This window comes from Phyllobates terribilis, unplaced genomic scaffold (assembly GCF_046119375.1).
Source record: "Phyllobates terribilis strain yellow unplaced genomic scaffold, ASM4611937v1 Scaffold_5__5_contigs__length_657084704, whole genome shotgun sequence".
Lineage (NCBI taxonomy): Eukaryota > Metazoa > Chordata > Amphibia > Anura > Dendrobatidae > Phyllobates > Phyllobates terribilis.
In genome coordinates this window covers 652897662-652920723 of record NW_027362765.1, presented here as the reverse complement: position 1 = coordinate 652920723, position 23062 = coordinate 652897662, and the positions used below count along the sequence as shown (strand labels likewise).

The 23062-nt window shown below is 46.7% G+C and overlaps 11 non-coding genes and 5 pseudogenes across 11 annotated transcripts; all 16 read left to right on the top strand.

The window, feature by feature from the left end:
* Positions 1-2966: 2966 nt before the first annotated feature.
* On the top strand, positions 2967-3157 carry LOC141274938 (U2 spliceosomal RNA). Its single transcript, XR_012323198.1, has one exon. It is a non-coding gene; the product is annotated as a U2 spliceosomal RNA (small nuclear RNA).
* Positions 3158-4272: 1115 nt separating this feature from the next.
* On the top strand, positions 4273-4463 carry LOC141274937 (U2 spliceosomal RNA). The gene has a single exon (XR_012323197.1). It is a non-coding gene; the product is annotated as a U2 spliceosomal RNA (small nuclear RNA).
* Positions 4464-5578: 1115 nt separating this feature from the next.
* Positions 5579-5769, top strand: LOC141274936 (U2 spliceosomal RNA). Its single transcript, XR_012323196.1, has one exon. It is a non-coding gene; the product is annotated as a U2 spliceosomal RNA (small nuclear RNA).
* A 1115-nt stretch (positions 5770-6884) lies between these two features.
* On the top strand, positions 6885-7075 carry LOC141274935 (U2 spliceosomal RNA). The gene has a single exon (XR_012323195.1). It is a non-coding gene; the product is annotated as a U2 spliceosomal RNA (small nuclear RNA).
* Positions 7076-8190: 1115 nt separating this feature from the next.
* LOC141151198 (U2 spliceosomal RNA) lies at positions 8191-8282 on the top strand (annotated as a pseudogene).
* A 789-nt stretch (positions 8283-9071) lies between these two features.
* On the top strand, positions 9072-9250 carry LOC141150322 (U2 spliceosomal RNA; annotated as a pseudogene).
* Positions 9251-10365: 1115 nt separating this feature from the next.
* On the top strand, positions 10366-10556 carry LOC141274933 (U2 spliceosomal RNA). The gene has a single exon (XR_012323193.1). It is a non-coding gene; the product is annotated as a U2 spliceosomal RNA (small nuclear RNA).
* A 1112-nt stretch (positions 10557-11668) lies between these two features.
* On the top strand, positions 11669-11859 carry LOC141274932 (U2 spliceosomal RNA). Its single transcript, XR_012323192.1, has one exon. It is a non-coding gene; the product is annotated as a U2 spliceosomal RNA (small nuclear RNA).
* Positions 11860-12974: 1115 nt separating this feature from the next.
* On the top strand, positions 12975-13165 carry LOC141274931 (U2 spliceosomal RNA). Its single transcript, XR_012323191.1, has one exon. It is a non-coding gene; the product is annotated as a U2 spliceosomal RNA (small nuclear RNA).
* Positions 13166-14277: 1112 nt separating this feature from the next.
* Positions 14278-14468, top strand: LOC141274930 (U2 spliceosomal RNA). The gene has a single exon (XR_012323190.1). It is a non-coding gene; the product is annotated as a U2 spliceosomal RNA (small nuclear RNA).
* Positions 14469-15583: 1115 nt separating this feature from the next.
* On the top strand, positions 15584-15675 carry LOC141151197 (U2 spliceosomal RNA; annotated as a pseudogene).
* Positions 15676-16464: 789 nt separating this feature from the next.
* LOC141150513 (U2 spliceosomal RNA) lies at positions 16465-16643 on the top strand (annotated as a pseudogene).
* Positions 16644-18641: 1998 nt separating this feature from the next.
* Positions 18642-18820, top strand: LOC141150512 (U2 spliceosomal RNA; annotated as a pseudogene).
* Positions 18821-19935: 1115 nt separating this feature from the next.
* Positions 19936-20126, top strand: LOC141274929 (U2 spliceosomal RNA). The gene has a single exon (XR_012323189.1). It is a non-coding gene; the product is annotated as a U2 spliceosomal RNA (small nuclear RNA).
* A 1115-nt stretch (positions 20127-21241) lies between these two features.
* On the top strand, positions 21242-21433 carry LOC141150128 (U2 spliceosomal RNA). The gene has a single exon (XR_012246398.1). It is a non-coding gene; the product is annotated as a U2 spliceosomal RNA (small nuclear RNA).
* A 1115-nt stretch (positions 21434-22548) lies between these two features.
* Positions 22549-22739, top strand: LOC141274927 (U2 spliceosomal RNA). Its single transcript, XR_012323187.1, has one exon. It is a non-coding gene; the product is annotated as a U2 spliceosomal RNA (small nuclear RNA).
* Positions 22740-23062: the final 323 nt, after the last annotated feature.

The window sequence follows — 23062 nt, the reverse complement described above, 5'->3', positions numbered from 1 at the left end:
CAGATCTAAAACGCGTGGATTGCAGCAGCAGCAAGCCGAAAAGTGCAGGCATGTAAGGGATCTAGATCATTGGATTTTTCATGTTCAAAGTTGCAGAAGTGTTATGCACACGCCCGGGCTAAGCGGCGTGTGCGTGTGATTGGTAGTGATTCCACTGGACCGTGCCGGAGAGTGAATGCCTGGAGGGGCGTAACTAGGTATTCACCCGATCCGACCAGGGTCGCACGACGGCATACGACGCCAGTGCACCAAGGAGGAACCGAGCAGAGGGACCAGGTGCTACTCCAGGACAGACCCCGGACACGGCTGTTGACCCACACAGGGGAATACAGGAACAGACTGGTAGGCTGGCACACAGACTGGTGGGTATAGGCAGGCACGACTGGTATGCAGGCAGGCGGGTAAGCAGGCAGGGGGGTACAGGCAAGCACAGCTAGAGTGCAGACAGGGAGGCGCTAGCAGGTAGGAACACAGGCGGGATAGGGCCCAGTACACACTGGGACTCAGGAACATTACAGGCAGAGGGGTACAGGCAGGGCAGGACAGGACTGCCGGAGCAGCGGGCAGAAGCAGGGCAGGACAGGACTGCCGGAGCAGCGGGCAGAAGCAGGGCAGGACAGGACTGCCGGAGCAGCGGGCAGAAGCAGGGCAGGACAGGACTGCCGGAGCAGCGGGCAGAAGCAGGGCAGGACAGGACTGCCGGAGCAGCGGGCAGAAGCAGGGCAGGACAGGACTGCCGGAGCAGCGGGCAGAAGCAGGGCAGGACAGGACTGCCGGAGCAGCGGGCAGAAGCAGGGCAGGACAGGACTGCCGGAGCAGCGGGCAGAAGCAGGGCAGGACAGGACTCTGTACACACGGAACAGACAGGAAGGGAAAGACAGAGCCAGACACCCACAGGGTACTTGCAGTGAAGTAGCGAGTGGACCACAAACTCACAAACGGGAGTACAGAGACAACAGGCAGGAGTTAGGTACAAGTTCAGACTCTGCAGAAAAAGGAAGGGAACGGACATAGAGGAAAAACAGGTAAAGGATAGGAGAGAGTTCAGACTGGAACTGAGTGTACGGAGGGGACCGACACTGCAGCGGGATACAGGAGCGGGTCTGGGAATACTGCCCCCAAAGAGGCAGGACGAACAGGCAAGGAGCGTGTTCAGACAGGACAGACAAAATACAGGAGCGGGTCTAGGTAATCGGCCCCTAGAAGGCGGGAGGAACAGGCTAGGAGCGTGTTCAGACAGGACAGACAAAATACAGGAGCGGGTCTAGGTAATCGGCCCCTAGAAGGCGGGAGGAACAGGCTAGGAGCGTGTTCAGACAGGACAGACAAAATACAGGAGTGGGTCTAGGTAATCGGCCCCTAGAAGGCGGGAGGAACAGGCTAGGAGCGTGTTCAGACAGGACAGACAAGATACACAGAAAGGACTCAGTTCAGACACGGGAACTAATACCGAAAAGCAGGAGACATACAGGACTAGTTCAGACACGGGAACTAACACCGCAAAGCAGGAGACATACAGGACACAGTTCAGACACGGGAGCTGATACCGCAAAGCAGGAGACATACAGGACTTAGTTCAGACACGGGAACTAATACCGCAAAGCAGGAGACATACAGGACACAGTTCAGACAGGCCTGGAAATACAGCCTCCAGGAAAGGCAGACAAGGAACAAAGACGGGACCTGGCACCTTCAGAGTGCAAGCACACACTGAAGGAAAACACTATGCTCAGGCAGGGATAGAAGGGAGCTGCTGAGCTATATACCAAGTGTCAGACAGCAATAGGCTGAGGACGCACAAGGGGCGTGACCCACAGCAGGTACAAAGAGCAGGAAGTGATCGGGCGCCGCCCTTAAGCAGCAGAGACAGACACAAACAGACAGCATGGAGGGAAGCCAGAGAGACATTCTGGACAGGAGTTCAAGTGCGCGCTCCTGCACAGTGGGAGATGGACCACTATGCAAGGACGCCGCCAGGTATGTTACAAGAAGCCAGATTACAAGCTCATTTTGGTTCAACTTCAGCAACTGTGCATTGCATTGCCATGTAATGTGATGCAATGCTATCTTTCTAGCTCTCCCTTTTTACTTCCTTTTGGATAAACAGACATATTAGGCAAGCATTTTGGAGCTTTCACCTAAATAACTACAGGTGGTGAGATAAGCTGCACAATATAATTGACCTTTCAGTATATTGTTGCACACACACCATCTATTTAGCAAATGCCCTTGTTATCAACAGCAGCCTTTTAAACTCACCTGAGCTAACAGGTATGTGCGCTGGTTACTCTGCTGCGCTTAAAATTTCTTTTTTGGTTTGCTACAATGCCTTTTCTGAAACGTTGTCTCCTTCTGCTGGAACACTGACTTCTTTCATTTAATGCCTGCAGACTATAAAAGAGAACCCAACCCAAAAAGTTTGGTTGATTAGTCTGTGGCATTCTGTTAAACTGTTGCTTATGGCGGTCTCTGTGAGCTTCTCAGCGACATTCAGCCAGCCAGGTATCCTGCCTGCAGTAGATGGAATGTGACAATGGAACGCTGGCTGCGCGTGTCATAATAGGCTCTGAGCCTTTATATACCTGTGCACAGCAGCAGCCACCTTCAGTCTGCTGCTGGACAGCCAGCAGCAGCAGCAGCAGGAGAGGTATGTAATCAGGAGCCCTCCTGCTAAGGGTAGACAGCTGCTCGTTCCACCCCACCCCCCGCCTTAATTGGTTCTCCTCCCTTCCAACGGTGTTGAGGCGGGTGGGAACAGCAGGGGGTGAAGGTGCTGTGTTTAAAGAGGTGGAGTTATGCAGATCTAAAACGCGTGGATTGCAGCAGCAGCAAGCCGAAAAGTGCAGGCATGTAAGGGATCTAGAGGTTGACAACATGTCTTCTTAACGGGAGTCCAGGAGCTCATCTCCACAAATGGACTTTTCAGGATCCTTGGGTGGCTCCGTAGTTTGAAACCAATTCTGGTTATCGCTTCTCGGCCTTTTGGCTAAGATCAAGTGTAGTATCTGTTCTTATCAGTTTAATATCTGATACGTCCCCTATCTGGGGACCATATATTAAATGGATTTTTAGAACAGGGAGATGGAAAAAGAGCTTGCTCTGTCCACTCCACGCATTGACCTGGTATTGCAGTATCTCCAGGACCGGTGCACCCCTTCTTTAATGCAGTTTCTAAAATCAGAAAGAATTGAATTCAATGTTTTTTGTTCATTTTGCTTGTTTGTCGGATTTTGGGATGGACTCTTTGGCTTTGCTTTTTTTCTCCTCATTGGATTTTTCATGTTCAAAGTTGCAGAAGCCAGATTACAAGCTCATTTTGGTTCAACTTCAGCAACTGTGCATTGCATTGCCATGTAATGTGATGCAATGCTATCTTTCTAGCTCTCCCTTTTTACTTCCTTTTGGATAAACAGACATATTAGGCAAGCATTTTGGAGCTTTCACCTAAATAACTACAGGTGGTGAGATAAGCTGCACAATATAATTGACCTTTCAGTATATTGTTGCACACACACCATCTATTTAGCAAATGCCCTTGTTATCAACAGCAGCCTTTTAAACTCACCTGAGCTAACAGGTATGTGCGCTGGTTACTCTGCTGCGCTTAAAATTTCTTTTTTGGTTTGCTACAATGCCTTTTCTGAAACGTTGTCTCCTTCTGCTGGAACACTGACTTCTTTCATTTAATGCCTGCAGACTATAAAAGAGAACCCAACCCAAAAAGTTTGGTTGATTAGTCTGTGGCATTCTGTTAAACTGTTGCTTATGGCGGTCTCTGTGAGCTTCTCAGCGACATTCAGCCAGCCAGGTATCCTGCCTGCAGTAGATGGAATGTGGCAATGGAACGCTGGCTGCGCGTGTCATAATAGGCTCTGAGCCTTTATATACCTGTGCACAGCAGCAGCCACCTTCAGTCTGCTGCTGGACAGCCAGCAGCAGCAGCAGCAGGAGAGGTATGTAATCAGGAGCCCTCCTGCTAAGGGTAGACAGCTGCTCGTTCCACCCCACCCCCCGCCTTAATTGGTTCTCCTCCCTTCCAACGGTGTTGAGGCGGGTGGGAACAGCAGGGGGTGAAGGTGCTGTGTTTAAAGAGGTGGAGTTATGCAGATCTAAAACGCGTGGATTGCAGCAGCAGCAAGCCGAAAAGTGCAGGCATGTAAGGGATCTAGAGGTTGACAACATGTCTTCTTAACGGGAGTCCAGGAGCTCATCTCCACAAATGGACTTTTCAGGATCCTTGGGTGGCTCCGTAGTTTGAAACCAATTCTGGTTATCGCTTCTCGGCCTTTTGGCTAAGATCAAGTGTAGTATCTGTTCTTATCAGTTTAATATCTGATACGTCCCCTATCTGGGGACCATATATTAAATGGATTTTTAGAACAGGGAGATGGAAAAAGAGCTTGCTCTGTCCACTCCACGCATTGACCTGGTATTGCAGTATCTCCAGGACCGGTGCACCCCTTCTTTAATGCAGTTTCTAAAATCAGAAAGAATTGAATTCAATGTTTTTTGTTCATTTTGCTTGTTTGTCGGATTTTGGGATGGACTCTTTGGCTTTGCTTTTCTTCTCCTCATTGGATTTTTCATGTTCAAAGTTGCAGAAGCCAGATTACAAGCTCATTTTGGTTCAACTTCAGCAACTGTGCATTGCATTGCCATGTAATGTGATGCAATGCTATCTTTCTAGCTCTCCCTTTTTACTTCCTTTTGGATAAACAGACATATTAGGCAAGCATTTTGGAGCTTTCACCTAAATAACTACAGGTGGTGAGATAAGCTGCACAATATAATTGACCTTTCAGTATATTGTTGCACACACACCATCTATTTAGCAAATGCCCTTGTTATCAACAGAAGCCTTTTAAACTCACCTGAGCTAACAGGTATGTGCGCTGGTTACTCTGCTGCGCTTAAAATTTCTTTTTTGGTTTGCTACAATGCCTTTTCTGAAACGTTGTCTCCTTCTGCTGGAACACTGACTTCTTTCATTTAATGCCTGCAGACTATAAAAGAGAACCCAACCCAAAAAGTTTGGTTGATTAGTCTGTGGCATTCTGTTAAACTGTTGCTTATGGCGGTCTCTGTGAGCTTCTCAGCGACATTCAGCCAGCCAGGTATCCTGCCTGCAGTAGATGGAATGTGGCAATGGAACGCTGGCTGCGCGTGTCATAATAGGCTCTGAGCCTTTATATACCTGTGCACAGCAGCAGCCACCTTCAGTCTGCTGCTGGACAGCCAGCAGCAGCAGCAGCAGGAGAGGTATGTAATCAGGAGCCCTCCTGCTAAGGGTAGACAGCTGCTCGTTCCACCCCACCCCCCGCCTTAATTGGTTCTCCTCCCTTCCAACGGTGTTGAGGCGGGTGGGAACAGCAGGGGGTGAAGGTGCTGTGTTTAAAGAGGTGGAGTTATGCAGATCTAAAACGCGTGGATTGCAGCAGCAGCAAGCCGAAAAGTGCAGGCATGTAAGGGATCTAGAGGTTGACAACATGTCTTCTTAACGGGAGTCCAGGAGCTCATCTCCACAAATGGACTTTTCAGGATCCTTGGGTGGCTCCGTAGTTTGAAACCAATTCTGGTTATCGCTTCTCGGCCTTTTGGCTAAGATCAAGTGTAGTATCTGTTCTTATCAGTTTAATATCTGATACGTCCCCTATCTGGGGACCATATATTAAATGGATTTTTAGAACAGGGAGATGGAAAAAGAGCTTGCTCTGTCCACTCCACGCATTGACCTGGTATTGCAGTATCTCCAGGACCGGTGCACCCCTTCTTTAATGCAGTTTCTAAAATCAGAAAGAATTGAATTCAATGTTTTTTGTTCATTTTGCTTGTTTGTCGGATTTTGGGATGGACTCTTTGGCTTTGCTTTTCTTCTCCTCATTGGATTTTTCATGTTCAAAGTTGCAGAAGCCAGATTACAAGCTCATTTTGGTTCAACTTCAGCAACTGTGCATTGCATTGCCATGTAATGTGATGCAATGCTATCTTTCTAGCTCTCCCTTTTTACTTCCTTTTGGATAAACAGACATATTAGGCAAGCATTTTGGAGTTTTCACCTAAATAACTACAGGTGGTGAGATAAGCTGCACAATATAATTGACCTTTCAGTATATTGTTGCACACACACCATCTATTTAGCAAATGCCCTTGTTATCAACAGAAGCCTTTTAAACTCACCTGAGCTAACAGGTATGTGCGCTGGTTACTCTGCTGCGCTTAAAATTTCTTTTTTGGTTTGCTACAATGCCTTTTCTGAAACGTTGTCTCCTTCTGCTGGAACACTGACTTCTTTCATTTAATGCCTGCAGACTATAAAAGAGAACCCAACCCAAAAAGTTTGGTTGATTAGTCTGTGGCATTCTGTTAAACTGTTGCTTATGGCGGTCTCTGTGAGCTTCTCAGCGACATTCAGCCAGCCAGGTATCCTGCCTGCAGTAGATGGAATGTGGCAATGGAACGCTGGCTGCGTGTGTCATAATAGGCTCTGAGCCTTTATATACCTGTGCACAGCAGCAGCCACCTTCAGTCTGCTGCTGGACAGCCAGCAGCAGCAGCAGCAGGAGAGGTATGTAATCAGGAGCCCTCCTGCTAAGGGTAGACAGCTGCTCGTTCCACCCCACCCCCCGCCTTAATTGGTTCTCCTCCCTTCCAACGGTGTTGAGGCGAGTGGGAACAGCAGGGGGTGAAGGTGCTGTGTTTAAAGAGGTGGAGTTATGCAGATCTAAAACGCGTGGATTGCAGCAGCAGCAAGCCGAAAAGTGCAGGCATGTAAGGGATCTAGAGGTTGACAACATGTCTTCTTAACGGGAGTCCAGGAGCTCATCTCCACAAATGGACTTTTCAGGATCCTTGGGTGGCTCCGTAGTTTGAAACCAATTCTGGTTATCGCTTCTCGGCCTTTTGGCTAAGATCAAGTGTAGTATCTGTTCTTATCAGTTTAATATCTGATACGTCCCCTATCTGGGGACCATATATTAAATGGATTTTTAGAACAGGGAGATGGAAAAAGAGCTTGCTCTGTCCACTCCACGCATTGACCTGGTATTGCAGTATCTCCAGGACCGGTGCACCCCTTCTTTAATGCAGTTTCTAAAATCAGAAAGAATTGAATTCAATGTTTTTTGTTCATTTTGCTTGTTTGTCGGATTTTGGGATGGACTCTTTGGCTTTGCTTTTCTTCTCCTCATTGGATTTTTCATGTTCAAAGTTGCAGAAGCCAGATTACAAGCTCATTTTGGTTCAACTTCAGCAACTGTGCATTGCATTGCCATGTAATGTGATGCAATGCTATCTTTCTAGCTCTCCCTTTTTACTTCCTTTTGGATAAACAGACATATTAGGCAAGCATTTTGGAGCTTTCACCTAAATAACTACAGGTGGTGAGATAAGCTGCACAATATAATTGACCTTTCAGTATATTGTTGCACACACACCATCTATTTAGCAAATGCCCTTGTTATCAACAGCAGCCTTTTAAACTCACCTGAGCTAACAGGTATGTGTGCTGGTTACTCTGCTGCGCTTAATATTTCTTTTTTGGTTTGCTACAATGCCTTTTCTGAAACGTTGTCTCCTTCTGCTGGAACACTGACTTCTTTCATTTAATGCCTGCAGACTATAAAAGAGAACCCAACCCAAAAAGTTTGGTTGATTAGTCTGTGGCATTCTGTTAAACTGTTGCTTATGGCGGTCTCTGTGAGCTTCTCAGCGACATTCAGCCAGCCAGGTATCCTGCCTGCAGTAGATGGAATGTGGCAATGGAACGCTGGCTGCGCGTGTCATAATAGGCTCTGAGCCTTTATATACCTGTGCACAGCAGCAGCCACCTTCAGTCTGCTGCTGGACAGCCAGCAGCAGCAGCAGCAGGAGAGGTATGTAATCAGGAGCCCTCCTGCTAAGGGTAGACAGCTGCTCGTTCCACCCCACCCCCCGCCTTAATTGGTTCTCCTCCCTTCCAACGGTGTTGAGGCGGGTGGGAACAGCAGGGGGTGAAGGTGCTGTGTTTAAAGAGGTGGAGTTATGCAGATCTAAAACGCGTGGATTGCAGCAGCAGCAAGCCGAAAAGTGCAGGCATGTAAGGGATCTAGAGGTTGACAACATGTCTTCTTAACGGGAGTCCAGGAGCTCATCTCCACAAATGGACTTTTCAGGATCCTTGGGTGGCTCCGTAGTTTGAAACCAATTCTGGTTATCGCTTCTCGGCCTTTTGGCTAAGATCAAGTGTAGTATCTTTCGAAAAGGCGGTTTTGGATGTTGGCCGCCCTAGTAGATTGATACATTATGCACACTGGGGTTTAGGCGCTTGTTAGTACGCCAGATGGCTAATATAGTCATCTGGTGGAAAGCATGGCCCCCCAGGATCGACGCCATTGGGCCGGGGAAGATCGAAAGCCCGAAGTGTGAAGTGCCCCAGGAGTGGTGACCCTGGGGTGCCTTAACTCACTGGGATTGGGAACCCCACTTGAGTTTATGGCACATTTGCACAAGCACTTCAAATTTTCTTTCTTCGCACACACCCTTATTCCGGGCCTTCTGGCCTTAGGATGGGGAATTTTTTAATTCCCGGTCGAAGGTCCGGGCAGTATTATACTGTGAAACCTTCACTATTTATTTAATTTCTTTGTCACTGTGTGTCCACTTATTCACGTGTGTCACGTCCTACTAGGATTTTGTCGGGATGCGGTTCCCTTACGGGTTCCTCTCTTGGCAGGTCTAGGGGGGGAGTGTGTGGCCATCAGGTTCCGCTCCCCCCTGAACCCCCCTGGCTCTCCTCTTTCGGGAGGAGAGCGTTGTTGGCTCCCCTCTTCCGGGAGGGGAGCACAGTCTTTGGCTCCCAGTGCCTTGCTCGGGTGAGAACTCGGGCAGGTGCTGGGGGTAAGATTCTGTCGCCTCTGGCTTCTGCTGGAGGTGGCTTTTTGTCCCTGTTCCTCGCTGTGGCCTTTTGGCTCGGAGGGACGGGGAATGGTTTGGGGGACCCTTCTCCTTTTGGAGAGGGTTTCAAGAAGACCAGCATCCTAGTGCACTTTTTTTGTGGCACTTGTCACTTTTTTAAGCGCACTCGGGTTTTGTACACGAATTCGGGCTTTCGATAAAAAAATCTGTTCTTATCAGTTTAATATCTGATACGTCCCCTATCTGGGGACCATATATTAAATGGATTTTTAGAACAGGGAGATGGAAAAAGAGCTTGCTCTGTCCACTCCACGCATTGACCTGGTATTGCAGTATCTCCAGGACCGGTGCACCCCTTCTTTAATGCAGTTTCTAAAATCAGAAAGAATTGAATTCAATGTTTTTTGTTCATTTTGCTTGTTTGTCGGATTTTGGGATGGACTCTTTGGCTTTGCTTTTCTTCTCCTCATTGAATTTTTCATGTTCAAAGTTGCAGAAGCCAGATTACAAGCTCATTTTGGTTCAACTTCAGCAACTGTGCATTGCATTGCCATGTAATGTGATGCAATGCTATCTTTCTAGCTCTCCCTTTTTACTTCCTTTTGGATAAACAGACATGTTAGGCAAGCATTTTGGAGCTTTCACCTAAATAACTACAGGTGGTGAGATAAGCTGCACAATATAATTGACCTTTCAGTATATTGTTGCACACACACCATCTATTTAGCAAATGCCCTTGTTATCAACAGCAGCCTTTTAAACTCACCTGAGCTAACAGGTATGTGCGCTGGTTACTCTGCTGCGCTTAAAATTTCTTTTTTGGTTTGCTACAATGCCTTTTCTGAAACGTTGTCTCCTTCTGCTGGAACACTGACTTCTTTCATTTAATGCCTGCAGACTATAAAAGAGAACCCAACCCAAAAAGTTTGGTTGATTAGTCTGTGGCATTCTGTTAAACTGTTGCTTATGGCGGTCTCTGTGAGCTTCTCAGCGACATTCAGCCAGCCAGGTATCCTGCCTGCAGTAGATGGAATGTGGCAATGGAACGCTGGCTGCGCGTGTCATAATAGGCTCTGAGCCTTTATATACCTGTGCACAGCAGCAGCCACCTTCAGTCTGCTGCTGGACAGCCAGCAGCAGCAGCAGCAGGAGAGGTATGTAATCAGGAGCCCTCCTGCTAAGGGTAGACAGCTGCTCGTTCCACCCCACCCCCCGCCTTAATTGGTTCTCCTCCCTTCCAACGGTGTTGAGGCGGGTGGGAACAGCAGGGGGTGAAGGTGCTGTGTTTAAAGAGGTGGAGTTATGCAGATCTAAAACGCGTGGATTGCAGCAGCAGCAAGCCGAAAAGTGCAGGCATGTAAGGGATCTAGAGGTTGACAACATGTCTTCTTAACGGGAGTCCAGGAGCTCATCTCCACAAATGGACTTTTCAGGATCCTTGGGTGGCTCCGTAGTTTGAAACCAATTCTGGTTATCGCTTCTCGGCCTTTTGGCTAAGATCAAGTGTAGTATCTGTTCTTATCAGTTTAATATCTGATACGTCCCCTATCTGGGGACCATATATTAAATGGATTTTTAGAACAGGGAGATGGAAAAAGAGCTTGCTCTGTCCACTCCACGCATTGACCTGGTATTGCAGTATCTCCAGGACCGGTGCACCCCTTCTTTAATGCAGTTTCTAAAATCAGAAAGAATTGAATTCAATGTTTTTTGTTCATTTTGCTTGTTTGTCGGATTTTGGGATGGACTCTTTGGCTTTGCTTTTCTTCTCCTCATTGGATTTTTCATGTTCAAAGTTGCAGAAGCCAGATTACAAGCTCATTTTGGTTCAACTTCAGCAACTGTGCATTGCATTGCCATGTAATGTGATGCAATGCTATCTTTCTAGCTCTCCCTTTTTACTTCCTTTTGGATAAACAGACATATTAGGCAAGCATTTTGGAGCTTTCACCTAAATAACTACAGGTGGTGAGATAAGCTGCACAATATAATTGACCTTTCAGTATATTGTTGCACACACACCATCTATTTAGCAAATGCCCTTGTTATCAACAGCAGCCTTTTAAACTCACCTGAGCTAACAGGTATGTGCGCTGGTTACTCTGCTGCGCTTAAAATTTCTTTTTTGGTTTGCTACAATGCCTTTTCTGAAACGTTGTCTCCTTCTGCTGGAACACTGACTTCTTTCATTTAATGCCTGCAGACTATAAAAGAGAACCCAACCCAAAAAGTTTGGTTGATTAGTCTGTGGCATTCTGTTAAACTGTTGCTTATGGCGGTCTCTGTGAGCTTCTCAGCGACATTCAGCCAGCCAGGTATCCTGCCTGCAGTAGATGGAATGTGGCAATGGAACGCTGGCTGCGCGTGTCATAATAGGCTCTGAGCCTTTATATACCTGTGCACAGCAGCAGCCACCTTCAGTCTGCTGCTGGACAGCCAGCAGCAGCAGCAGGAGAGGTATGTAATCAGGAGCCCTCCTGCTAAGGGTAGACAGCTGCTCGTTCCACCCCACCCCCCGCCTTAATTGGTTCTCCTCCCTTCCAACGGTGTTGAGGCGGGTGGGAACAGCAGGGGGTGAAGGTGCTGTGTTTAAAGAGGTGGAGTTATGCAGATCTAAAACGCGTGGATTGCAGCAGCAGCAAGCCGAAAAGTGCAGGCATGTAAGGGATCTAGAGGTTGACAACATGTCTTCTTAACGGGAGTCCAGGAGCTCATCTCCACAAATGGACTTTTCAGGATCCTTGGGTGGCTCCGTAGTTTGAAACCAATTCTGGTTATCGCTTCTCGGCCTTTTGGCTAAGATCAAGTGTAGTATCTGTTCTTATCAGTTTAATATCTGATACGTCCCCTATCTGGGGACCATATATTAAATGGATTTTTAGAACAGGGAGATGGAAAAAGAGCTTGCTCTGTCCACTCCACGCATTGACCTGGTATTGCAGTATCTCCAGGACCGGTGCACCCCTTCTTTAATGCAGTTTCTAAAATCAGAAAGAATTGAATTCAATGTTTTTTGTTCATTTTGCTTGTTTGTCGGTTTTTGGGATGGACTCTTTGGCTTTGCTTTTCTTCTCCTCATTGGATTTTTCATGTTCAAAGTTGCAGAAGCCAGATTACAAGCTCATTTTGGTTCAACTTCAGCAACTGTGCATTGCATTGCCATGTAATGTGATGCAATGCTATCTTTCTAGCTCTCCCTTTTTACTTCCTTTTGGATAAACAGACATATTAGGCAAGCATTTTGGAGCTTTCACCTAAATAACTACAGGTGGTGAGATAAGCTGCACAATATAATTGACCTTTCAGTATATTGTTGCACACACACCATCTATTTAGCAAATGCCCTTGTTATCAACAGCAGCCTTTTAAACTCACCTGAGCTAACAGGTATGTGCGCTGGTTACTCTGCTGCGCTTAAAATTTCTTTTTTGGTTTGCTACAATGCCTTTTCTGAAACGTTGTCTCCTTCTGCTGGAACACTGACTTCTTTCATTTAATGCCTGCAGACTATAAAAGAGAACCCAACCCAAAAAGTTTGGTTGATTAGTCTGTGGCATTCTGTTAAACTGTTGCTTATGGCGGTCTCTGTGAGCTTCTCAGCGACATTCAGCCAGCCAGGTATCCTGCCTGCAGTAGATGGAATGTGGCAATGGAACGCTGGCTGCGCGTGTCATAATAGGCTCTGAGCCTTTATATACCTGTGCACAGCAGCAGCCACCTTCAGTCTGCTGCTGGACAGCCAGCAGCAGCAGCAGCAGGAGAGGTATGTAATCAGGAGCCCTCCTGCTAAGGGTAGACAGCTGCTCGTTCCACCCCACCCCCCGCCTTAATTGGTTCTCCTCCCTTCCAACGGTGTTGAGGCGGGTGGGAACAGCAGGGGGTGAAGGTGCTGTGTTTAAAGAGGTGGAGTTATGCAGATCTAAAACGCGTGGATTGCAGCAGCAGCAAGCCGAAAAGTGCAGGCATGTAAGGGATCTAGAGGTTGACAACATGTCTTCTTAACGGGAGTCCAGGAGCTCATCTCCACAAATGGACTTTTCAGGATCCTTGGGTGGCTCCGTAGTTTGAAACCAATTCTGGTTATCGCTTCTCGGCCTTTTGGCTAAGATCAAGTGTAGTATCTGTTCTTATCAGTTTAATATCTGATACGTCCCCTATCTGGGGACCATATATTAAATGGATTTTTAGAACAGGGAGATGGAAAAAGAGCTTGCTCTGTCCACTCCACGCATTGACCTGGTATTGCAGTATCTCCAGGACCGGTGCACCCCTTCTTTAATGCAGTTTCTAAAATCAGAAAGAATTGAATTCAATGTTTTTTGTTCATTTTGCTTGTTTGTCGGATTTTGGGATGGACTCTTTGGCTTTGCTTTTCTTCTCCTCATTGGATTTTTCATGTTCAAAGTTGCAGAAGCCAGATTACAAGCTCATTTTGGTTCAACTTCAGCAACTGTGCATTGCATTGCCATGTAATGTGATGCAATGCTATCTTTCTAGCTCTCCCTTTTTACTTCCTTTTGGATAAACAGACATATTAGGCAAGCATTTTGGAGCTTTCACCTAAATAACTACAGGTGGTGAGATAAGCTGCACAATATAATTGACCTTTCAGTATATTGTTGCACACACACCATCTATTTAGCAAATGCCCTTGTTATCAACAGCAGCCTTTTAAACTCACCTGAGCTAACAGGTATGTGCGCTGGTTACTCTGCTGCGCTTAAAATTTCTTTTTTGGTTTGCTACAATGCCTTTTCTGAAACGTTGTCTCCTTCTGCTGGAACACTGACTTCTTTCATTTAATGCCTGCAGACTATAAAAGAGAACCCAACCCAAAAAGTTTGGTTGATTAGTCTGTGGCATTCTGTTAAACTGTTGCTTATGGCGGTCTCTGTGAGCTTCTCAGCGACATTCAGCCAGCCAGGTATCCTGCCTGCAGTAGATGGAATGTGGCAATGGAACGCTGGCTGCGCGTGTCATAATAGGCTCTGAGCCTTTATATACCTGTGCACAGCAGCAGCCACCTTCAGTCTGCTGCTGGACAGCCAGCAGCAGCAGCAGGAGAGGTATGTAATCAGGAGCCCTCCTGCTAAGGGTAGACAGCTGCTCGTTCCACCCCACCCCCCGCCTTAATTGGTTCTCCTCCCTTCCAACGGTGTTGAGGCGGGTGGGAACAGCAGGGGGTGAAGGTGCTGTGTTTAAAGAGGTGGAGTTATGCAGATCTAAAACGCGTGGATTGCAGCAGCAGCAAGCCGAAAAGTGCAGGCATGTAAGGGATCTAGAGGTTGACAACATGTCTTCTTAACGGGAGTCCAGGAGCTCATCTCCACAAATGGACTTTTCAGGATCCTTGGGTGGCTCCGTAGTTTGAAACCAATTCTGGTTATCGCTTCTCGGCCTTTTGGCTAAGATCAAGTGTAGTATCTGTTCTTATCAGTTTAATATCTGATACGTCCCCTATCTGGGGACCATATATTAAATGGATTTTTAGAACAGGGAGATGGAAAAAGAGCTTGCTCTGTCCACTCCACGCATTGACCTGGTATTGCAGTATCTCCAGGACCGGTGCACCCCTTCTTTAATGCAGTTTCTAAAATCAGAAAGAATTGAATTCAATGTTTTTTGTTCATTTTGCTTGTTTGTCGGTTTTTGGGATGGACTCTTTGGCTTTGCTTTTCTTCTCCTCATTGGATTTTTCATGTTCAAAGTTGCAGAAGCCAGATTACAAGCTCATTTTGGTTCAACTTCAGCAACTGTGCATTGCATTGCCATGTAATGTGATGCAATGCTATCTTTCTAGCTCTCCCTTTTTACTTCCTTTTGGATAAACAGACATATTAGGCAAGCATTTTGGAGCTTTCACCTAAATAACTACAGGTGGTGAGATAAGCTGCACAATATAATTGACCTTTCAGTATATTGTTGCACACACACCATCTATTTAGCAAATGCCCTTGTTATCAACAGCAGCCTTTTAAACTCACCTGAGCTAACAGGTATGTGCGCTGGTTACTCTGCTGCGCTTAAAATTTCTTTTTTGGTTTGCTACAATGCCTTTTCTGAAACGTTGTCTCCTTCTGCTGGAACACTGACTTCTTTCATTTAATGCCTGCAGACTATAAAAGAGAACCCAACCCAAAAAGTTTGGTTGATTAGTCTGTGGCATTCTGTTAAACTGTTGCTTATGGCGGTCTCTGTGAGCTTCTCAGCGACATTCAGCCAGCCAGGTATCCTGCCTGCAGTAGATGGAATGTGGCAATGGAACGCTGGCTGCGCGTGTCATAATAGGCTCTGAGCCTTTATATACCTGTGCACAGCAGCAGCCACCTTCAGTCTGCTGCTGGACAGCCAGCAGCAGCAGCAGCAGGAGAGGTATGTAATCAGGAGCCCTCCTGCTAAGGGTAGACAGCTGCTCGTTCCACCCCACCCCCCGCCTTAATTGGTTCTCCTCCCTTCCAACGGTGTTGAGGCGGGTGGGAACAGCAGGGGGTGAAGGTGCTGTGTTTAAAGAGGTGGAGTTATGCAGATCTAAAACGCGTGGATTGCAGCAGCAGCAAGCCGAAAAGTGCAGGCATGTAAGGGATCTAGAGGTTGACAACATGTCTTCTTAACGGGAGTCCAGGAGCTCATCTCCACAAATGGACTTTTCAGGATCCTTGGGTGGCTCCGTAGTTTGAAACCAATTCTGGTTATCGCTTCTCGGCCTTTTGGCTAAGATCAAGTGTAGTATCTTTCGAAAAGGCGGTTTTGGATGTTGGCCGCCCTAGTAGATTGATACATTATGCACACTGGGGTTTAGGCGCTTGTTAGTACGCCAGATGGCTAATATAGTCATCTGGTGGAAAGCATGGCCCCCCAGGATCGACGCCATTGGGCCGGGGAAGATCGAAAGCCCGAAGTGTGAAGTGCCCCAGGAGTGGTGACCCTGGGGTGCCTTAACTCACTGGGATTGGGAACCCCACTTGAGTTTATGGCACATTTGCACAAGCACTTCAAATTTTCTTTCTTCGCACACACCCTTATTCCGGGCCTTCTGGCCTTAGGATGGGGAATTTTTTAATTCCCGGTCGAAGGTCCGGGCAGTATTATACTGTGAAACCTTCACTATTTATTTAATTTCTTTGTCACTGTGTGTCCACTTATTCACGTGTGTCACGTCCTACTAGGATTTTGTCGGGATGCGGTTCCCTTACGGGTTCCTCTCTTGGCAGGTCTAGGGGGGGAGTGTGTGGCCATCAGGTTCCGCTCCCCCCTGAACCCCCCTGGCTCTCCTCTTTCGGGAGGAGAGCGTTGTTGGCTCCCCTCTTCCGGGAGGGGAGCACAGTCTTTGGCTCCCAGTGCCTTGCTCGGGTGAGAACTCGGGCAGGTGCTGGGGGTAAGATTGGGTCGCCTCTGGCTTCTGCTGGAGGTGGCTTTTTGTCCCTGTTCCTCGCTGTGGCCTTTTGGCTCGGAGGGACGGGGAATGGTTTGGGGGACCCTTCTCCTTTTGGAGAGGGTTTCAAGAAGACCAGCATCCTAGTGCACTTTTTTTGTGGCACTTGTCACTTTTTTAAGCGCACTCGGGTTTTGTACACGAATTCGGGCTTTCGATAAAAAAATCTGTTCTTATCAGTTTAATATCTGATACGTCCCCTATCTGGGGACCATATATTAAATGGATTTTTAGAACAGGGAGATGGAAAAAAAGCTTGCTCTGTCCACTCCACGCATTGACCTGGTATTGCAGTATCTCCAGGACCGGTGCACCCCTTCTTTAATGCAGTTTCTAAAATCAGAAAGAATTGAATTCAATGTTTTTTGTTCATTTTGCTTGTTTGTCGGATTTTGGGATGGACTCTTTGGCTTTGCTTTTCTTCTCCTCATTGAATTTTTCATGTTCAAAGTTGCAGAAGCCAGATTACAAGCTCATTTTGGTTCAACTTCAGCAACTGTGCATTGCATTGCCATGTAATGTGATGCAATGCTATCTTTCTAGCTCTCCCTTTTTACTTCCTTTTGGATAAACAGACATATTAGGCAAGCATTTTGGAGCTTTCACCTAAATAACTACAGGTGGTGAGATAAGCTGCACAATATAATTGACCTTTCAGTATATTGTTGCACACACACCATCTATTTAGCAAATGCCCTTGTTATCAACAGCAGCCTTTTAAACTCACCTGAGCTAACAGGTATGTGCGCTGGTTACTCTGCTGCGCTTAAAATTTCTTTTTTGGTTTGCTACAATGCCTTTTCTGAAACGTTGTCTCCTTCTGCTGGAACACTGACTTCTTTCATTTAATGCCTGCAGACTATAAAAGAGAACCCAACCCAAAAAGTTTGGTTGATTAGTCTGTGGCATTCTGTTAAACTGTTGCTTATGGCGGTCTCTGTGAGCTTCTCAGCGACATTCAGCCAGCCAGGTATCCTGCCTGCAGTAGATGGAATGTGGCAATGGAACGCTGGCTGCGCGTGTCATAATAGGCTCTGAGCCTTTATATACCTGTGCACAGCAGCAGCCACCTTCAGTCTGCTGCTGGACAGCCAGCAGCAGCAGCAGCAGGAGAGGTATGTAATCAGGAGCCCTCCTGCTAAGGGTAGACAGCTGCTCGTTCCACCCCACCCCCCGCCTTAATTGGTTCTCCTCCCTTCCAACGGTGTTGAGGCGGGTGGGAACAGCAGGGGGTGAAGGTGCTGTGTTTAAAGAGGTGGAGTTATGCAGATCTAAAACGCGTGGATTGCAGCAGCAGCAAGCCGAAAAGTGCAGGCATGTAAGGGATCTAGAGGTTGACAACATGTCTTCTTAACGGGAGTCCAGGAGCTCATCTCCACAAATGGACTTTTCAGGATCCTTGGGTGGCTCCGTAGTTTGAAACCAATTCTGGTTATCGCTTCTCGGCCTTTTTTGGCTAAGATCAAGTGTAGTATCTTTCGAAAAGGCGGTTTTGGATGTTGGCCGCCCTAGTAGATTGATACATTATGCACACTGGGGTTTAGGCGCTTGTTAGTACGCCAGATGGCTAATATAGTCATCTGGTGGAAAGCATGGCCCCCCAGGATCGACGCCATTGGGCCGGGGAAGATCGAAAGCCCGAAGTGTGAAGTGCCCCAGGAGTGGTGACCCTGGGGTGCCTTAACTCACTGGGATTGGGAACCCCACTTGAGTTTATGGCACATTTGCACAAGCACTTCAAATTTTCTTTCTTCGCACACACCCTTATTCCGGGCCTTCTGGCCTTAGGATGGGGAATTTTTTAATTCCCGGTCGAAGGTCCGGGCAGTATTATACTGTGAAACCTTCACTATTTATTTAATTTCTTTGTCACTGTGTGTCCACTTATTCACGTGTGTCACGTCCTACTAGGATTTTGTCGGGATGCGGTTCCCTTACGGGTTCCTCTCTTGGCAGGTCTAGGGGGGGAGTGTGTGGCCATCAGGTTCCGCTCCCCCCTGAACCCCCCTGGCTCTCCTCTTTCGGGAGGAGAGCGTTGTTGGCTCCCCTCTTCCGGGAGGGGAGCACAGTCTTTGGCTCCCAGTGCCTTGCTCGGGTGAGAACTCGGGCAGGTGCTGGGGGTAAGATTGGGTCGCCTCTGGCTTCTGCTGGAGGTGGCTTTTTGTCCCTGTTCCTCGCTGTGGCCTTTTGGCTCGGAGGGACGGGGAATGGTTTGGGGGACCCTTCTCCTTTTGGAGAGGGTTTCAAGAAGACCAGCATCCTAGTGCACTTTTTTTGTGGCACTTGTCACTTTTTTAAGCGCACTCGGGTTTTGTACACGAATTCGGGCTTTCGATAAAAAAATCTGTTCTTATCAGTTTAATATCTGATACGTCCCCTATCTGGGGACCATATATTAAATGGATTTTTAGAACAGGGAGATGGAAAAAAAGCTTGCTCTGTCCACTCCACGCATTGACCTGGTATTGCAGTATCTCCAGGACCGGTGCACCCCTTCTTTAATGCAGTTTCTAAAATCAGAAAGAATTGAATTCAATGTTTTTTGTTCATTTTGCTTGTTTGTCGGATTTTGGGATGGACTCTTTGGCTTTGCTTTTCTTCTCCTCATTGAATTTTTCATGTTCAAAGTTGCAGAAGCCAGATTACAAGCTCATTTTGGTTCAACTTCAGCAACTGTGCATTGCATTGCCATGTAATGTGATGCAATGCTATCTTTCTAGCTCTCCCTTTTTACTTCCTTTTGGATAAACAGACATATTAGGCAAGCATTTTGGAGCTTTCACCTAAATAACTACAGGTGGTGAGATAAGCTGCACAATATAATTGACCTTTCAGTATATTGTTGCACACACACCATCTATTTAGCAAATGCCCTTGTTATCAACAGCAGCCTTTTAAACTCACCTGAGCTAACAGGTATGTGCGCTGGTTACTCTGCTGCGCTTAAAATTTCTTTTTTGGTTTGCTACAATGCCTTTTCTGAAACGTTGTCTCCTTCTGCTGGAACACTGACTTCTTTCATTTAATGCCTGCAGACTATAAAAGAGAACCCAACCCAAAAAGTTTGGTTGATTAGTCTGTGGCATTCTGTTAAACTGTTGCTTATGGCGGTCTCTGTGAGCTTCTCAGCGACATTCAGCCAGCCAGGTATCCTGCCTGCAGTAGTTGGAATGTGGCAATGGAACGCTGGCTGCGCGTGTCATAATAGGCTCTGAGCCTTTATATACCTGTGCACAGCAGCAGCCACCTTCAGTCTGCTGCTGGACAGCCAGCAGCAGCAGCAGCAGGAGAGGTATGTAATCAGGAGCCCTCCTGCTAAGGGTAGACAGCTGCTCGTTCCACCCCACCCCCCGCCTTAATTGGTTCTCCTCCCTTCCAACGGTGGTGAGGCGGGTGGGAACAGCAGGGGGTGAAGGTGCTGTGTTTAAAGAGGTGGAGTTATGCAGATCTAAAACGCGTGGATTGCAGCAGCAGCAAGCCGAAAAGTGCAGGCATGTAAGGGATCTAGAGGTTGACAACATGTCTTCTTAACGGGAGTCCAGGAGCTCATCTCCACAAATGGACTTTTCAGGATCCTTGGGTGGCTCCGTAGTTTGAAACCAATTCTGGTTATCGCTTCTCGGCCTTTTGGCTAAGATCAAGTGTAGTATCTGTTCTTATCAGTTTAATATCTGATACGTCCCCTATCTGGGGACCATATATTAAATGGATTTTTAGAACAGGGAGATGGAAAAAGAGCTTGCTCTGTCCACTCCACGCATTGACCTGGTATTGCAGTATCTCCAGGACCGGTGCACCCCTTCTTTAATGCAGTTTCTAAAATCAGAAAGAATTGAATTCAATGTTTTTTGTTCATTTTGCTTGTTTGTCGGATTTTGGGATGGACTCTTTGGCTTTGCTTTTCTTCTCCTCATTGGATTTTTCATGTTCAAAGTTGCAGAAGCCAGATTACAAGCTCATTTTGGTTCAACTTCAGCAACTGTGCATTGCATTGCCATGTAATGTGATGCAATGCTATCTTTCTAGCTCTCCCTTTTTACTTCCTTTTGGATAAACAGACATATTAGGCAAGCATTTTGGAGCTTTCACCTAAATAACTACAGGTGGTGAGATAAGCTGCACAATATAATTGACCTTTCAGTATATTGTTGCACACACACCATCTATTTAGCAAATGCCCTTGTTATCAACAGCAGCCTTTTAAACTCACCTGAGCTAACAGGTATGTGCGCTGGTTACTCTGCTGCGCTTAAAATTTCTTTTTTGGTTTGCTACAATGCCTTTTCTGAAACGTTGTCTCCTTCTGCTGGAACACTGACTTCTTTCATTTAATGCCTGCAGACTATAAAAGAGAACCCAACCCAAAAAGTTTGGTTGATTAGTCTGTGGCATTCTGTTAAACTGTTGCTTATGGCGGTCTCTGTGAGCTTCTCAGCGACATTCAGCCAGCCAGGTATCCTGCCTGCAGTAGATGGAATGTGGCAATGGAACGCTGGCTGCGCGTGTCATAATAGGCTCTGAGCCTTTATATACCTGTGCACAGCAGCAGCCACCTTCAGTCTGCTGCTGGACAGCCAGCAGCAGCAGCAGCAGGAGAGGTATGTAATCAGGAGCCCTCCTGCTAAGGGTAGACAGCTGCTCGTTCCACCCCACCCCCCGCCTTAATTGGTTCTCCTCCCTTTCAACGGTGTTGAGGCGGGTGGGAACAGCAGGGGGTGAAGGTGCTGTGTTTAAAGAGGTGGAGTTATGCAGATCTAAAACGCGTGGATTGCAGCAGCAGCAAGCCGAAAAGTGCAGGCATGTAAGGGATCTAGAGGTTGACAACATGTCTTCTTAACGGGAGTCCAGGAGCTCATCTCCACAAATGGACTTTTCAGGATCCTTGGGTGGCTCCGTAGTTTGAAACCAATTCTGGTTATCGCTTCTCGGCCTTTTTTGCTAAGATCAAGTGTAGTATCTGTTCTTATCAGTTTAATATCTGATACGTCCCCTATCTGGGGACCATATATTAAATGGATTTTTAGAACAGGGAGATGGAAAAAGAGCTTGCTCTGTCCACTCCACGCATTGACCTGGTATTGCAGTATCTCCAGGACCGGTGCACCCCTTCTTTAATGCAGTTTCTAAAATCAGAAAGAATTGAATTCAATGTTTTTTGTTCATTTTGCTTGTTTGTCGGATTTTGGGATGGACTCTTTGGCTTTGCTTTTCTTCTCCTCATTGGATTTTTCATGTTCAAAGTTGCAGAAGCCAGATTACAAGCTCATTTTGGTTCAACTTCAGCAACTGTGCATTGCATTGCCATGTAATGTGATGCAATGCTATCTTTCTAGCTCTCCCTTTTTACTTCCTTTTGGATAAACAGACATATTAGGCAAGCATTTTGGAGCTTTCACCTAAATAACTACAGGTGGTGAGATAAGCTGCACAATATAATTGACCTTTCAGTATATTGTTGCACACACACCATCTATTTAGCAAATGCCCTTGTTATCAACAGCAGCCTTTTAAACTCACCTGAGCTAACAGGTATGTGCGCTGGTTACTCTGCTGCGCTTAAAATTTCTTTTTTGGTTTGCTACAATGCCTTTTCTGAAACGTTGTCTCCTTCTGCTGGAACACTGACTTCTTTCATTTAATGCCTGCAGACTATAAAAGAGAACCCAACCCAAAAAGTTTGGTTGATTAGTCTGTGGCATTCTGTTAAACTGTTGCTTATGGCGGTCTCTGTGAGCTTCTCAGCGACATTCAGCCAGCCAGGTATCCTGCCTGCAGTAGATGGAATGTGGCAATGGAACGCTGGCTGCGCGTGTCATAATAGGCTCTGAGCCTTTATATACCTGTGCACAGCAGCAGCCACCTTCAGTCTGCTGCTGGACAGCCAGCAGCAGCAGCAGCAGGAGAGGTATGTAATCAGGAGCCCTCCTGCTAAGGGTAGACAGCTGCTCGTTCCACCCCACCCCCCGCCTTAATTGGTTCTCCTCCCTTCCAACGGTGTTGAGGCGGGTGGGAACAGCAGGGGGTGAAGGTGCTGTGTTTAAAGAGGTGGAGTTATGCAGATCTAAAACGCGTGGATTGCAGCAGCAGCAAGCCGAAAAGTGCAGGCATGTAAGGGATCTAGAGGTTGACAACATGTCTTCTTAACGGGAGTCCAGGAGCTCATCTCCACAAATGGACTTTTCAGGATCCTTGGGTGGCTCCGTAGTTTGAAACCAATTCTGGTTATCGCTTCTCGGCCTTTTGGCTAAGATCAAGTGTAGTATCTGTTCTTATCAGTTTAATATCTGATACGTCCCCTATCTGGGGACCATATATTAAATGGATTTTTAGAACAGGGAGATGGAAAAAGAGCTTGCTCTGTCCACTCCACGCATTGACCTGGTATTGCAGTATCTCCAGGACCGGTGCACCCCTTCTTTAATGCAGTTTCTAAAATCAGAAAGAATTGAATTCAATGTTTTTTGTTCATTTTGCTTGTTTGTCGGATTTTGGGATGGACTCTTTGGCTTTGCTTTTCTTCTCCTCATTGGATTTTTCATGTTCAAAGTTGCAGAAGCCAGATTACAAGCTCATTTTGGTTCAACTTCAGCAACTGTGCATTGCATTGCCATGTAATGTGATGCAATGCTATCTTTCTAGCTCTCCCTTTTTACTTCCTTTTGGATAAACAGACATATTAGGCAAGCATTTTGGAGCTTTCACCTAAATAACTACAGGTGGTGAGATAAGCTGCACAAT